Source organism: Hetaerina americana, unplaced genomic scaffold (assembly GCF_022747635.1).
Source record: "Hetaerina americana unplaced genomic scaffold, ioHetAmer1.1.p SCAF_1, whole genome shotgun sequence".
In the NCBI taxonomy this organism is placed as follows: domain Eukaryota; kingdom Metazoa; phylum Arthropoda; class Insecta; order Odonata; family Calopterygidae; genus Hetaerina; species Hetaerina americana.
In genome coordinates this window covers 32,614,052-32,628,427 of record NW_027286069.1, presented here as the reverse complement: position 1 = coordinate 32,628,427, position 14,376 = coordinate 32,614,052, and the positions used below count along the sequence as shown (strand labels likewise).

At 36.0% G+C, this 14,376-nt stretch overlaps 1 protein-coding gene across 3 annotated transcripts in view; it reads left to right on the top strand.

Moving 5' to 3' along the window:
• Positions 1 to 6,985: 6,985 nt before the first annotated feature.
• Positions 6,986 to 14,376, top strand: part of LOC139690459 (death-associated inhibitor of apoptosis 1-like) — a 28,040-nt gene continuing 20,649 nt past the window's right edge. Inside the window, exons 1-2 of one of the 3 annotated variants that reach the window (XM_071587917.1) lie at positions 6,986 to 7,048; positions 11,445 to 11,538. The gene's annotated coding sequence lies outside the window, so the exon portion shown is untranslated. Of the gene's footprint in view, positions 7,049 to 7,981; positions 8,058 to 11,290; positions 11,539 to 14,376 lie in introns of those variants that run through there. The other 2 variants (XM_071587931.1, XM_071587924.1) reach the window with 2 other exon arrangements.

Below are 14,376 nucleotides of genomic sequence, written 5' to 3'. Positions count from 1 at the left end.
TGGTGTCGAGTTATAGGGTCATTCCCCACATGTTAAACAAATTATGCTACTGCAAAAGAGAGCTATTTGCTCTCTTGCCACCACGTGATTTCTGCAAACCTTTTTTTATTAGGTATGGAATCATGACTCCATTTGGTTTATGAATCTAAAGGCTCTGATTCATGTAACAGTTAATTTAGAAACTTATCAATTAAGATCTAACATCCATTTCTACACCACAAGAGGAAAATCAAATCTAAATACTACTTATTGCAGATTTTCATCAACTTAAAACACATTTCATAATGTGAACATACGACTGTATAACTATCTGCCTATACAGTTGAAATCAGACTGTATCCAGAGTTTCAAGAAATAAGGTATATACCTGGTTACTTGCTCACCCACTTTACTCATTGTATGGATTCTTTTGTGACAATCTTCATCACATTTAAAAACTTATGTTTATTTATTAAATAATATTTATAATGGTGATATTTAATATGGTTGAACCATTTTTCAAGATGAATTAAGTATTATTATTATTAATATATCTGTACCAGTGAATATTTTTCAAAAGATGGTGTTTCAATGAAAAGAAATTTTTCTTGGGGATGATTCATATTGCTGAGAGCAGAGAAAGTGTGGATCCCATTGTCAGGATGTTGATTTACTAGTGAATTTTTCTATTGAAACCTGAAACTTCCGGTGCAACGCATTCAATTAGGAACAAGTTTCACTGATCACTGGGACTTGTGCTCCAGCTCTTGTCAGGAAGACTTCAGCAAGGTAGAGGGCATTAAATAAGGAAAAAGGTTGCTGACATCAAAAGAAACCATGATGAACTTTGGGGGGAGCAATTCTGTTGACAGCAATTTCGTAAGTTCGATTGAGTTCTTAATCCCACATTTCAGGGAAAATTTTGAATAATGTCTGAGTAAGGTAAATCATATAGTAATAAACATATTTTCCCTGTGTGCCACTAAGTGATTTGATGCCAAAACATTTGACAAAACAAGTCTAAATTCAAAGAAACTGCAGGAGATGCCATAACACAAACTTTTTGAAAGAGTCATCCACTAAAATGCATTACGATGCAACAAGTCAAATTAGAATGCTGTTTTATACAGCTTAAGAAGACCAAAATACCTAGGTAAAAAACATCATGCAAGGTATGGTTTTTTACCCTTTTTGGTATTCACAGGTTAGGACTTCAGGTAAAAGTAGCATGTTGTTGGAACAGATAAAATTTTCATACTCTCCAAAATTTGTCATGAAAGCTGGTCACAAAAAAATAGTTTAAAAGTAAATATTTTTGATCATTGATATATATATTTCACAAAATTCAGGAAAATAACAAATATCTATATTAACTCATTAATGTGAATGAGATCATTCAGAAGGATGCAGAGACTAAACATTGGAAATTATCCTATTATGAAACAGCAGGTTCCTGAAAATAACTAGACTTCTCCCAGTATGAGAGAAATCCCTAATGATTCCTGGATTTCTTAGTCTGTGGTTCTAAATGGCACATCTTCTAGTTTAGAGGCATCTATTGTTGGTATATACTTACAGAAGATTTGGGTGAATCCATAATACTAGGGGCAGCCAAAGAAAACCAAACACTGTCATAAAATACAGTCCACTAATAGCTAGCTTTTTACGTATTGATACTGCCATTGCTGTGGTAGGAAAACTGCATAATGAAAACTCATAGGTGCACACAGTTGTTGGGCTATGTTCTTGTTGGTGTGCAGACTGTTTTTTATAGCTGGAGTTTGTTTTCATTTGACTGCCCCTTGTATACTTAATTGCTCTCCATGCTCCTTCCTTTACTTTACCACAAAATCAAAACAAATTCAAAATTATGTAATTCCTTTGAGAAGTTTTATTCTTCAAATTTTGAGTCCATCTCTCACAAAATTAAATAGGACTGGTGATATCGGACATCTCTGTCCTACTCCACTGCCAATTCCAACCTGCCCTGATTCTTATCCCTTAACACTTACGCACTCGTGGAGCCCATTTCATACATTTATTTTGAATTAACATGAGCACTCTACTCAGAACTTACAGTTGAGCAGTCTACACTAGTCTATTCCAGTCTCCTTTGATACTTTCATTAATTTTTTCACTCAATAAAATTCCTTTCCACATCCATTCCACATTATTTCCAAAGCTCTATCCTTCTTTCTTTTGATAGTTCAACTATATTCCCCAGGTAATTTTACTTACTAGGTAATAAAGACAGACCAAATTGGTGCCAGTTCCAAGCCCTAATTAACGCTGACAGTTGGTTTCAAGAAGAGCCAAAAAAAATCTGGTTATATAAGAAATCCGGCAAAATCTGATGGAATAATTGAAAATGGAGAAATGAAAATGGCTTGAGTCTGTACCTAAGTCAATTCGCTGGTAATGAACTAGCATTACTTGAACAAGAATGGGTTTGGCTGTAAATGTTGGTTGAGGAAAAGAAAAAAGGGGAAGCATGTGCAATATATGAAAGGGACACTTAACATCGGAACAATGATTGGAAAGAACAGAGAAATATATGGTTTTTGTAAGAAGTATTGGATAAATAGATTTATTTCAGAAAAAGCTACAATGTCCCAAAATTCTTCAAAGTACATCCCCTAAGTGTCAACACACTTTTGCCAGCAGCTTTTCCACGACTCCCGTCCTTTGAGGGAGGATTTCACTTTTGGGAATAGGAAATAGTCTGCTGATGCCAAGTTGGGACTGTAAGGGGGTCGGAGGTCTTCTTTAATGCATTGCAGGAGGTCTTCGCAAGCAGACACTCAACTTTTCTTTTGGTTGTCCGTCAAGATCTTCAGGGCAAGTTAAGCAAGGATCTTTTGCATCGCCAAATTTTCAGTGATTATGGCGTGCACAGTCATATTATCAATGCCAATATGATCTGTGATCATGCATACACTTAACTGATGTTGTAAATTCAGCAATTCATGCACATGTCAGGAGAAAATTGTTGCTGATACTTTTCATAAAAACCTTGTAGCAGATGAGGACAATTAAGTTCAAGGGATATTTATTACTTCAAAATTCTGTCTTATCCCATCTAAAAATCATGTTTCTCATACCCTACCCAGAAATCTAAATTAAAACGATGAATGAACCAATTCATGGTAAGACCGGTGTTACTCCTACTAGAGACATAGCTAATTTTAAGGACCCAGAGGAAGGATATGTAAGGGACTAAAATAAGAACAGTGAGATGGATGTGAGGGGGAACAAAGGGTGACAAAGCTGAGGAATGGCTGCTTTGGAGTTGCAATCATGGTGAAACTTATCGACAAAAAAGTACTGGAAAGAAGGCTAACTTTAAGATGGTTTGATCACGATTAGAAGAATGAAGAATATCAAAGTTAAGATATAAGGACTAGAAGGCAGGGGTCTTCAGGCAGAGGGGATGAAGAAGCGAGGAAACTGTAAGTAGAGACATATGGCAGAGAAGGATTCATAATAGGAACTCATTACAAGAATAGAATAAGTCTAAGAGAAGGAGGAAAATATGCTTCAGGTAATTTAAATTATTTTGACATAATTCTCACATTAAATTGGTTTAATTTTTGTTACTCACCTCTTTCAAAATGTTATAAACACAGCAAACTTATCCCAATGCAATATTTACTTTCTAGTGCACCAATGTGTGCTTATTATTTAAAAAAAATGAAGAAGGGAAACGAAATTATCTAAATTCCTTAGAGTGATTTTTAAGAATTGGTTACGATAAAACCCTTGATATCTAATCCAATGGCAAATATCTTTCTCTTGGTCTGATGGATAACACTTTCAACTCTGAATACACAAAAAAACAGCTTTGCCCTTGGTTTGGCCCCACAATCGTGATACTAATTTTCCATAACTTTTTAAATTATGTAAATGGAACAAACTCCAAATTACCTTTCCAGAAAAAATACCATACCAAATTGAACATGCTTTATATCCTGATAATCTTTTAAAATTCACAGGATAAGTAATTTATGCATCAGTTTAAAACAAGAATTTATGGAGAATATAGACCATAAGACAAATAGGAGTGAAATTTGCCACTACCACTAACAAATATGTAATGGCCTTGCAGAATGCCACTTTTGCATGGAGAAGTACTAATTTAAACCTGGCGGTATGTCGAATTTATATCAACAATTTGAAATGAAGGTGGGTCGCCGTAGTCCAGGGGGTAGAGCGTTGGACTACTGACCGGAGGGTTCCGGGTTCGATTCCCGAGCAAGTTTCTGGGCACCTGCAGCTCCACCCAAGCTTTGTGATTTTTTGGGTACCAGATCTTTCCGGGAAACCATAACCGGCACAGGGAAAGGAACTGGCCCCCCTACCCTGATGTGTGAATTTCACACGCTATCGGGCTTAGTACTGGATGAACTCTACCATCACCTACCAAACCGACCTTTGGGTTGATCACTGTGTTTATGGTTTTTTATTGAAATGAAGCAGCTCTCAAGAAGTTTTGATGATACACCAAGAAGGGCTCACCACAGCATCAATGAGTGTGTTGAAAAAGCATCAAATACAGACGACTCCCAAGGACATCACTGACAAACTCAGTTCCAAAGATTCCTCATCCCAATCCCTTTGGAACTATAACTCACACCCAGACTACACTAAATCAGTTTATCGTCAGGATGAATCAATACCAGCCAATGATTCAATGAGGTATTATTATTATATATATAATTATATATACATATACTCATTAGTAATCTACCATTTAAGGTAGGTTTTGGAGGTAGACAGGTTATACAACAGTACAATGATAATTCATTTGCCTGTCCTAACAAAACACACCTGACATCCCACACTACAATAACCCCTTCTTCAATTTTGATACTTTCTTCCTCCTTTCATTCCATCCAACATCCCTATCCTATTCCTTCCCCTTCCTCATTTCCCTCATGTTCTCCTCTCTATCAATCTACAACAACCATCTTCAGTTCCCTCCTCCTCATGAAAGCTCAGATGCCTCAAGCAAATCTTCTTCTAATATCCCAACAACGCGGACAATTTTGGTCCAGAATACTACCAAGGTATAAAAACTGTTCCACTTGCTCTAGTATATGAAATTCTATTCTAATATTTAATTAGTCTCTCTTTTACTCAAAAACTGCATAACCTTTGTTTCGTTTACATTTATTCTCGTGCCATACTGGTGGACTGAAAAATTGAAACTAGATTATTCATCAACCTAAATGATTTTATGAATTCCCCACCAACTTTTATTTCTATCTGCAGTTCTTCTTATGTCTTTGCCATATGTATTAACCATTTTTTCCTCATATACATTAAAAACACGGGTAATAATGAACACTTCTCTTCCTGATGGAAAATTAGTCCACCATAGTCTGTGTGAGCTTCAAATATAAACTTACAGCAAACAATTTCAAAAGAGATTCTCAAAATAATCAAACACTGGGGGCTAAATGGTGAAGCTGGGGCAATGATTTCAGATTGCACACTAAATATTTTGTCAGTTGCTATGAGTATTTGAAGAAATTACATTCCTTATTTTGCCCTTACATAAAATTTAACTGTTCAAAATCCAATGAATGAGGCTTAAGAACTTCAAAATAGAGTAAGAAATGTAGATTTTTTAAGAAGCTCATCAGCCAATGCTAAATTAATTTTTACAATCCGAAAAGAATTGTCATACACTGAAAAAGGAGATGCCTACTGGATGAAATTCTAAACCCATTATGTTCAAGTCTGTCAGGGAAAACAAAGAACGTGTTTTCAGCTATTGCACTCTTTGATACAAACATTATCTTCACCCAAGGGCATATTGATGCAATGAAAAAACAGCGACACATTTTACTGCCTTCATATGAAATTGCAAATGAAATTAGCTCTGAGCAGCAATTGGTGCCATCAAAACTTGTACCATTTGGCCAGGGAATCAAAAATATTTACAAACACTTTTTGAAGGATGAGTGGTGGAACAGGTGACGAAAACCTGGTCAAAAATTTTCAACGAAATGCAAAAGAGCTTCTTGGGCGTTGAAGATAAAATTCTATTGGCAGAGACCCTCGACCCAATATTTACGATATTGGGTTTTGATAATGTTGCTCCCCTTGATAGGGCAAAAAGTAATATAACTGGAAAAGCAATGTAGTTGGAAATGTAGCAGCTGCCCGTACTGAGAATGAAACTTCAAGCCTAAGGCAGGATGTGAACAGCCAGTTATTTCTTTTCACTACGAAAGAACATTTTACAAATGAAATGGTATTATGGATCGCAATATTTACAATTAAATGCACAAGTACAAGTAATATGACACATTCGTGTAACTGGCGAAATATTTCTAATAAAATAAATTCAATGTTTGTCTTATGAGCAAATGAGAAGTTTAGAAATTCATTTTAGAATACAATAAAAATTCAAATGTGGAGCATTTCATTCGTAACTATTCTTATTTGTTGAACAATGCTTCGTTGTTACGGTTTCATGTTTTGAAATCCATAAGATTAATGCTTTCATCACCTGGGTACATCTCTCATCACAAAAGCTTCATTTCCTGGCCTCCAACACCTAGTAGTAGAGGTAATAAATTTACTCAAGATCCTAGTTATCGGTAGGGTAAAATTCCGGGAGAAGTCGGTTGTAAAGGATAAATAATCTGAAGTTGATGCTTCGCGGTATGATGGACTTTTAATTATTGTAGTTTGAAGTGCTTATATTGAGGAGACTTCTCCGAGGCATTACGATCATGAAAGTGAAGACATTTTTTTTCAATCAAAACATTATAATGGTACTTATAAGTACAGTACAGATTCCCAATAATTCTAATTGTTCTTTTCTTACTTGTCCCGCTCTCCCTTCCCTCGATCATTCTTCACAAATCACTCACTTTGAGAATACCGCGGGTCTTAAACTATTGTTCTCACGAATATCTAGTTATTCTCATTCTTTCCACTCGTATAGAACCTTTGAACGAACCTGTCGATGAATCGTTCATTTGAACGATTCATTCTGAACGCGATACTCTAGTAAGGAAGCATTCTCATCTTTATATCATCACCTCGTAACCATCAGGTAACATTTAAACAGGGATAGATATTGATTATTATTCGCAATTGGGATTCCGGCCCCCTGTTATCCACTTTTTTAAAATGCAGTTTTAGTGTGATTGTTTGTTTAAAACATCATCTATTGGCAAAGGAAAAACTCGTTTGTTTTTTTTAAATTTGGAGGACAAACAAGCCACTTTTGCTATATCACTATTATTTGCTACCTAGTGAGTGTTCACAAAAAGTCTATTTAAATGCAGTAATTTTCCTTTCCGAGGAAATCTTACGAAGCATCAAAAGCATATTGACTGAGCTGTCCTAGGCGGTTGTAATATGTTGATTAAAATTTGTTTCACTGAAATTCAACATGGTCGCCTATGTTGTTAAAGCGCATCTGGGTTATTAGCGCAATTAGTTCGCCTGGGGGGCCTTTAAAGCTGAGTAGAACATTTAGGAAATTTGTTCATTGTCCAACTATTTTAAACGTATTTGCGATATTTAATACCTGCTCGCAGTCTCTAATCGCCTCTGCGACGCAGTGAAAATGCTATATACTGGAGGTAGAAATTGAATGAAATAAAATGTTTAAAATAATTTATTTAATGGATTTGACGAATGTTCATCATTAGTTTGGATTGGATGGCATGTAAATCGAATATTGTATTTGGAAAAGGTGTGTGTGTGATCGTTTAACCATTGAACTAGATAATTGCACTTTATTTGGCGTAATAAATAATTTAAATTCTGGTGTTTAAATTATTTAATGACATTCTAATGTCATTAGTCCTCATCGTACCAATGGCCTCAAGCATAAGCTACAAAGTCAGTTCAGATTCTTCTAGACGTATACTTCTCCCCAGAAACGAGTTACATGCCCAGGCCATTTAGAGGAGTTAAATATGTTGTGACCATTGTCATTATCTTTCGGAGAGATTTTTATTAGTATCCATTACATGACCGTTTGCATTGAGTTTTGTGTCGGTAGCAGTTAAATTTATCCTCTTCATTCGATGCAATTGGTTTGTATACGGCGGGTGAGTGCTTCCATTGTAACTTTACTCATTCAAATTAATTGAAATTTAATTTATTATTAGCAGTATTCTATTAGTTTAGGGTAGGGTTTTGATGGACCGTGCCATTGCGCACTACTGTCCCCTTAATCCTTAACTAATATTAAACAAAATATCCTTAAACCACGTACTATCATACAAGAACTGTTTTTTTGAGTAACTTTATGGACTCGATTAATTTGATGAAATGAAATCTGTATATTTTGAGCAAGCTCACTGAATCATCAAAGCATACGATATATCCTGGTTATGCACTTCGCTAATTTCTATTAGTGATGTTTTTACTATGGCGTCATATCCTGCTTATAGAAATCCAAACTGACTTTCCTAAGTACCCGATGGTTTTTTCTCAATGATCTTATTTGCCACCTTCGCTGTGTATGAAATGAAACTTCTTACACATGGATGAGTACCAATTTCGATCCTGCCGTCTTCCAGCTAATTTATTCTCTCAGAAATGAAACTAATAGACTCATAAAAATTCTTTTCTCCATTTTCCTAAATTATTTAGTAGTTATGAATGGATATTACCCATTCTCACAGACTTCTTCGATTTAATTTCCTATGATGCCCTTTTCATCTTAAAATGAAGTCAAGTTTTATTGCAAGTGCCATTACAGTATATATGAATACTTGGTTGACAAATTGTAATTAGAATTATACATTTATGTGTGATATTGTATTCTGTGTAGTAATGTCGTGTGCATTATTCTATTTCTTTTCCTTACTCTACTGACCAAGTCCTGTGTCACGTATCTGACCAACATAACAATAAAGTTATTACTGTTATTGAGTATTCATGGTCCCAAGCTATCCTATTCAATGCCATATTCCCTTTCTACATCCAAACTCCTTGGCATATTATTTTTACCTTATCATATTTCTATGTATTCTTCCCATTATTTCAGAACTTCTTTTGCTCTTGAATAAATGAAAAACTCCAATAGCCGTAAACATATTTATGGCTATTGCAGCTTTTCATTTATTCAATACTACTAGCCATAAGAGCTCAATTCCATCAATATTCTTTTGCTCTGATCAATATTTTATCAGTTGCTTCACTAATGGTATACATTGACTTTCATTTCTCAAATCCAGACAGTTCCTTCACTTTCGTGTATTGTGTACCCATTTTGTCCCGTCTGACTCATTGCTTGATCATATGCAAATCTGACATCATCTCTCCCATCAATTTTCCTCACAGAAACCCTCCCATTCTACCATTAACATTTCCTAAGCATACATGTTGAAAATTACTGGATATAACAGGCACTGTCTTACTTCCTTGCTAATCCCTCCTCTACCCTAACCATATACCATCTAATTTTTTTTAAAGTTTCAAATAAGTCGCCTATCTCTCCAATGTACTCTCATATTCCAAAATATTTCAATTAAATTTTGCCACTCTGTAGAGTTAAATTCTCTTTCAATATCCAAAAAACACATTAAAACATCATGATTATATTCACTGTTCCTTTCTACTTATGTTCTCATCACTGCAATGGCACCATGCATTCAACTCTCCCTTCTGAACCCAAACTTATCTTTATATAGGTGGTTTTTGCTCTTTTTTCACTGCCTATTAATGAAATTTTGAATTATCTTTGCTTAATGAGAAATTATACTTACTGTCCAGTTGTCCTAACATACAGTAGATTCACACCTTTTAAGGATGAGGATCAAAATTTACCAAAGGAAATCTGGTGGCCAAATTCCTTCCTCTTAAATACTGCATATAAGTTCAACAATCCCCGTTTTTTATTTTTCCATTAACTATTATTAGGTTGGCATATTATCTATATGCCCTTGCTGGATCTCACTAAATGCTTTTTCTATCTTGCTATCTGGTATTCCAAGGCCAAAGCTATCCTTGTCTATGCCACATCATATTAGTGAATTGGCTGGCCTTTTATAATTATAATAAAGGTCTATGTATTCTTTCCATCTACCGTGAGTTTTTTCTGCCTCTATCAATAGCTTCCCTATCTCATCGCTCTGCAGGTGTAATATGTCCCCTGCATTGGAAATTTGTCAAAATCCTTGCACATATTTTCATCACATTTCTTTGTCCCTATAAGTTTCTTTTGGAAGTTTACCATGGAGTTCTGTACATTCTTCTCCACTTTACATGATAGAATTATTCTATTTTCTTCTTTCATCCAACTTTTTAATCATCTCTCCCATGACTTGTGTCTGTGATTTTCATTCCTACTGTTTCCCTTGCTGCCCCTTCCACTCAGTTTTAAGATCCACTCAATTGCCCGGTCCGTTTTCATTTCCATGCACTCATTTAGACATTAAGTTTTTGTTGGTAATTCACCTGTTATTCCTGTTAAACCTAAAAGATTCCACTTTGGGGCTTGCCTACTCCTATTCCTTTTAAATTGCATTTCACAGCAACTAAATTTTGATCTGGATCTGCATTCGCCCCCGGAAGCTTTGTGAGTTGATGGCACTGTTCCTAAATTAGCTAAGTAGAACCATGATAAAACCTGGTGATAATTTGTAAATGATCATATCCACTATGTACTTCTCTCCCCCAAGGACTGCTTGTCGATAAGTATACCTAGACTACCGCAAGATTAACCTGGTCTGCTTTTCTACTATTAATATTCTCAATTACTATATTTTCTACTAATAATAGTCATTTCTTCTAAGTCTTCTCTTGTTCCAGGTTCACCACCCTCCTCCCCAGTTTCGTTTTAATACTCGGCCCATCCCACGTTGACTCTCCCACGCTGTATATTACTCTTCAACAATCGCTCCAATACTCCCCGATATCTTTTCATCTCGCCTCGCACATGTCTAGCCTGCCTGTTTCCTCTCTCCAATTGATGTTGTGCAACATCCATATTCTCAGCGAGTCATTTTTACGGCGAGGGGTCTTTTCTCTCTCTTCTGCTTTGTAAGCATTATTCGTCTTGCTTTCCTCTTAATTGGACCGACGAACTTACACCTCCCCCTCTGTCAGCAGACCTTTCGTACTATTTTTCATTCTATTATGTTCATAACTTATTCGTTGTTTTTCAAGGTGCTCCCAAGTCATCTGGCATGACGGTGGCGTAAGCGGTAAAATTAGGAAGTTTATCAATGTCGAAGTATTTGGTTACGCGTAGGACTCATTGTCAATCCCTTTACTTATTTTAAGTTATGCGCAATATATATTCAGTGCAATAGTAAAAGTTGGTCAATACTAATATTCGAGTTGTGCACAATTCTCTCCCAAAAATTCCAGTTCCAATGAAACCTGGATATTACTAATTTCGATGTGGCATGCCTATTCGAGCCAGAAATCATGGTTAAATTAATATTGTGATAGTTGATTAATGATTTTGATATTTCTATTTTCAGGTACTATATCCTCCGAGGAAGGCAGGATATGTGAATTTCTCACGCCGTTGTGAGTCATTGAACAATGTGAGTCAACCTTCGGATTGACAAGCGTGTGAGTACTGAGTGGTATACCGTTATTTCATCGGAAGTGGGAATAAATAATTATCGTAATTCTCGAGACTTAACACTTAGTGATGTATGTTTTCAATCGAAATAATCGTAAAATTATAATGTTGACTTTACATGGTACGAATTTTTTAGTAGGTATAACATTTCATAGTCACATCTTCATGCATTTTGTCAGTTATAACTGAAATTGATCATAATATGCCGTGATAGAATCGTGAAATAATTTCTTTTGTTGGGATTACTGTATATCTTGGAGAAAATAGAAAGTATATTTCCATTATTTGTGTATTATTATGCCGAAAAATTAGACGTAATACATAAATATGCCTGCGTGTTGTAATTGCGAAATACGCTTCTTTACATTTGTGGAAAAATTATTTCGCTATTTACATATATGTATGAAAATTGGGGACATTCTTCGAAGAAATAAGGACCAACAGTTGCATACAGTCCTTACCGCGAACCATTACTTCGACAGCCTTCGATCTCCTCTCCCGTGATGCTCTGCGATGGAGCCACGTACTCGTGCAAAAGGAAACCGCTCTTACGACCTTATTCCCTCCTCGCCCCGGCTTCACGGGCGTTGGGCACTACCGAGTGACGGCGAGGTTTGCCGCTCGTCTCCCGGGAAGAGCTGAAGGTCGAGCGCGTTCTGGGTATATGTACATAAAGGGTTGGCCGCCCGTGACGACAGTAACAACCGGCTGACAAGTCGAGTCAGAGTGGAGCGGTGAGGGCATGGGAAGGAAGGAGTGTGTGGGCGGACGGGAGAGAGTCGGAGCTGGTTAATCGCACATTCCAGTCCGCGTCGAGAAAATAGTCCGATCAAGGTCACGCACACCTTTCTCAGTCCCACTTTCGCCTCTTATGTCGCCCTGTTTGTGTGCACGGCAGTGCGCTGGGCGGGATGTTCGATTCTCACTTTTGCTGTCTTAATCACGTGATACTCACAATGTTACATTACTTCGAAAATGGTCAGTACCAACCGCTGGCATATGATTGGCACAAAGCCATTGGCGTACAGCATGTAAGATCTCAAATTGTGATAATAATTTCAGACGAAATCTCGCAAATACCCTCAATTGTTCCATATTATAATATGATCTTTTACTTTGATTTTGATAAGAGAGCATTTCTGGATACAATTGAAGAGGAATAAATGATTTTTAACGTCCCACTCTTTCAAAACTCAAAAATTATTCTATGAAAAGTAGTTTTGTAGGGTTCTCTCATTAGGAGACCTTAGAAATTATTTTTAGTGTGTATTAACACAGCTCCCGAATCAGTGAGTTGAAACAATAGCTTATCTTACCTAAAATCTTAGAACATTTATATTCAACAAACCATCCTGAAGCTTTCGGTTTGTGTTTGGTGAGCCCGTGAAAATTAATATGGAAAATTTTCACCTAACATATGAATCAAAATCAACCAAAAACAAAAGTCAAAATGGACTCCACAAGTAAATCATGGAAGAAATATTCAATTGCATAGTATTTTGTCTCTGCAGATGGAAATGCATTTTTTGGTCCAAATGTAGCTTTTCCTCGTTGTTCATTTCATTGATATGGTTGCACAGTGGGAGAAGTATTTTTAAACCTAATGCCACAAAAAAAATTGAAGCAGCAGACTTTCCATTACAGGTTTTTTCGACTGCATAGGAAAAGTATGAATTAAATGTGGATAAATTCGGTTTAGTTTTTTATAGATGTTTAAACCATGGTGAGGAGGCCTCAAAGCAAGTACAACTTGACTTAAGTCAAGTTAGTCACTTAAAATTTTTTCTTCAAGTTGCCAGTCTCCTTTGTCATGATTGTATTTTACTAATGGCCTTCTTATTTGATAAAGTAATTTGGTTTTTCATTGGCGAAAGTGCAATGATTTTGTCAGCTTTTCTTGAACTAGTCGTTATAAGTGACCGTTATTTTGTGTGCACTGGATAATGTGACCAATCCCATATTCTCAAGCCTTTCCTCTGTGACATGAGTCATTATTACTAAACTCTAATGTTGCATAGGGTAAATATCTATTATTATATAAATCTTGTTGCAATGAGGCAATTGTCCTGGTGGCAACGGTCAAGTCTGGTCAATGGCCACTCTTACAATGCTCATACGTATATACACAAGAAGAAAAGATATGAGACAAACGTTCTTTTATGCAATAACACTATTAACAGATTACCGACCACACCTTTACCACCACACAAGGGCTAGGTTCACACCATACCTGCAATGCTCCATCCATCGCCGCACTCCTGCTATAATCACGCACTCTTCAATTTCATATACCATTCATAATCATGCGACATTAACAATCATTCACTTTTGGAATACAACTTCTCACACCGTCCACATCACAGCCAAACAATATTTTAATAAGTACAATGGTATAATAATCATTGATTAATGAAGTTTATCACCTAGTGGCTGCTTTACACTTATTCTTAAAACTTAAAATTGAATGGAAAGAGCTCAAACAAACCTCCAAGTAGCTAGTTCCATTCAACAATAGTTCTGTTTAAAAAAGAGTATTTTTCTTATTTGTTTTTTGCATTCTTATAATTATTTTTAAACTGTGGTCGTTTTTTCCCTTGAAGTTTGGCTTTCATATCTCTTTCCGTGAATCTTTTCACGCTTCGTCATTTTTAACAATTCTATACATCACGTCTAACCTACTCCTTTTTCTTATATTTTTCAAACTCTCCCATTTCAGTGTATCCAACATTTCGTGACACTCCATTCTTTTGTACCTTCAGAGCACCTCTCTTGCTGCCTTTCTTTGAATTTTTTCTATCTTTTTAATATGGCCCACCTCATATGGA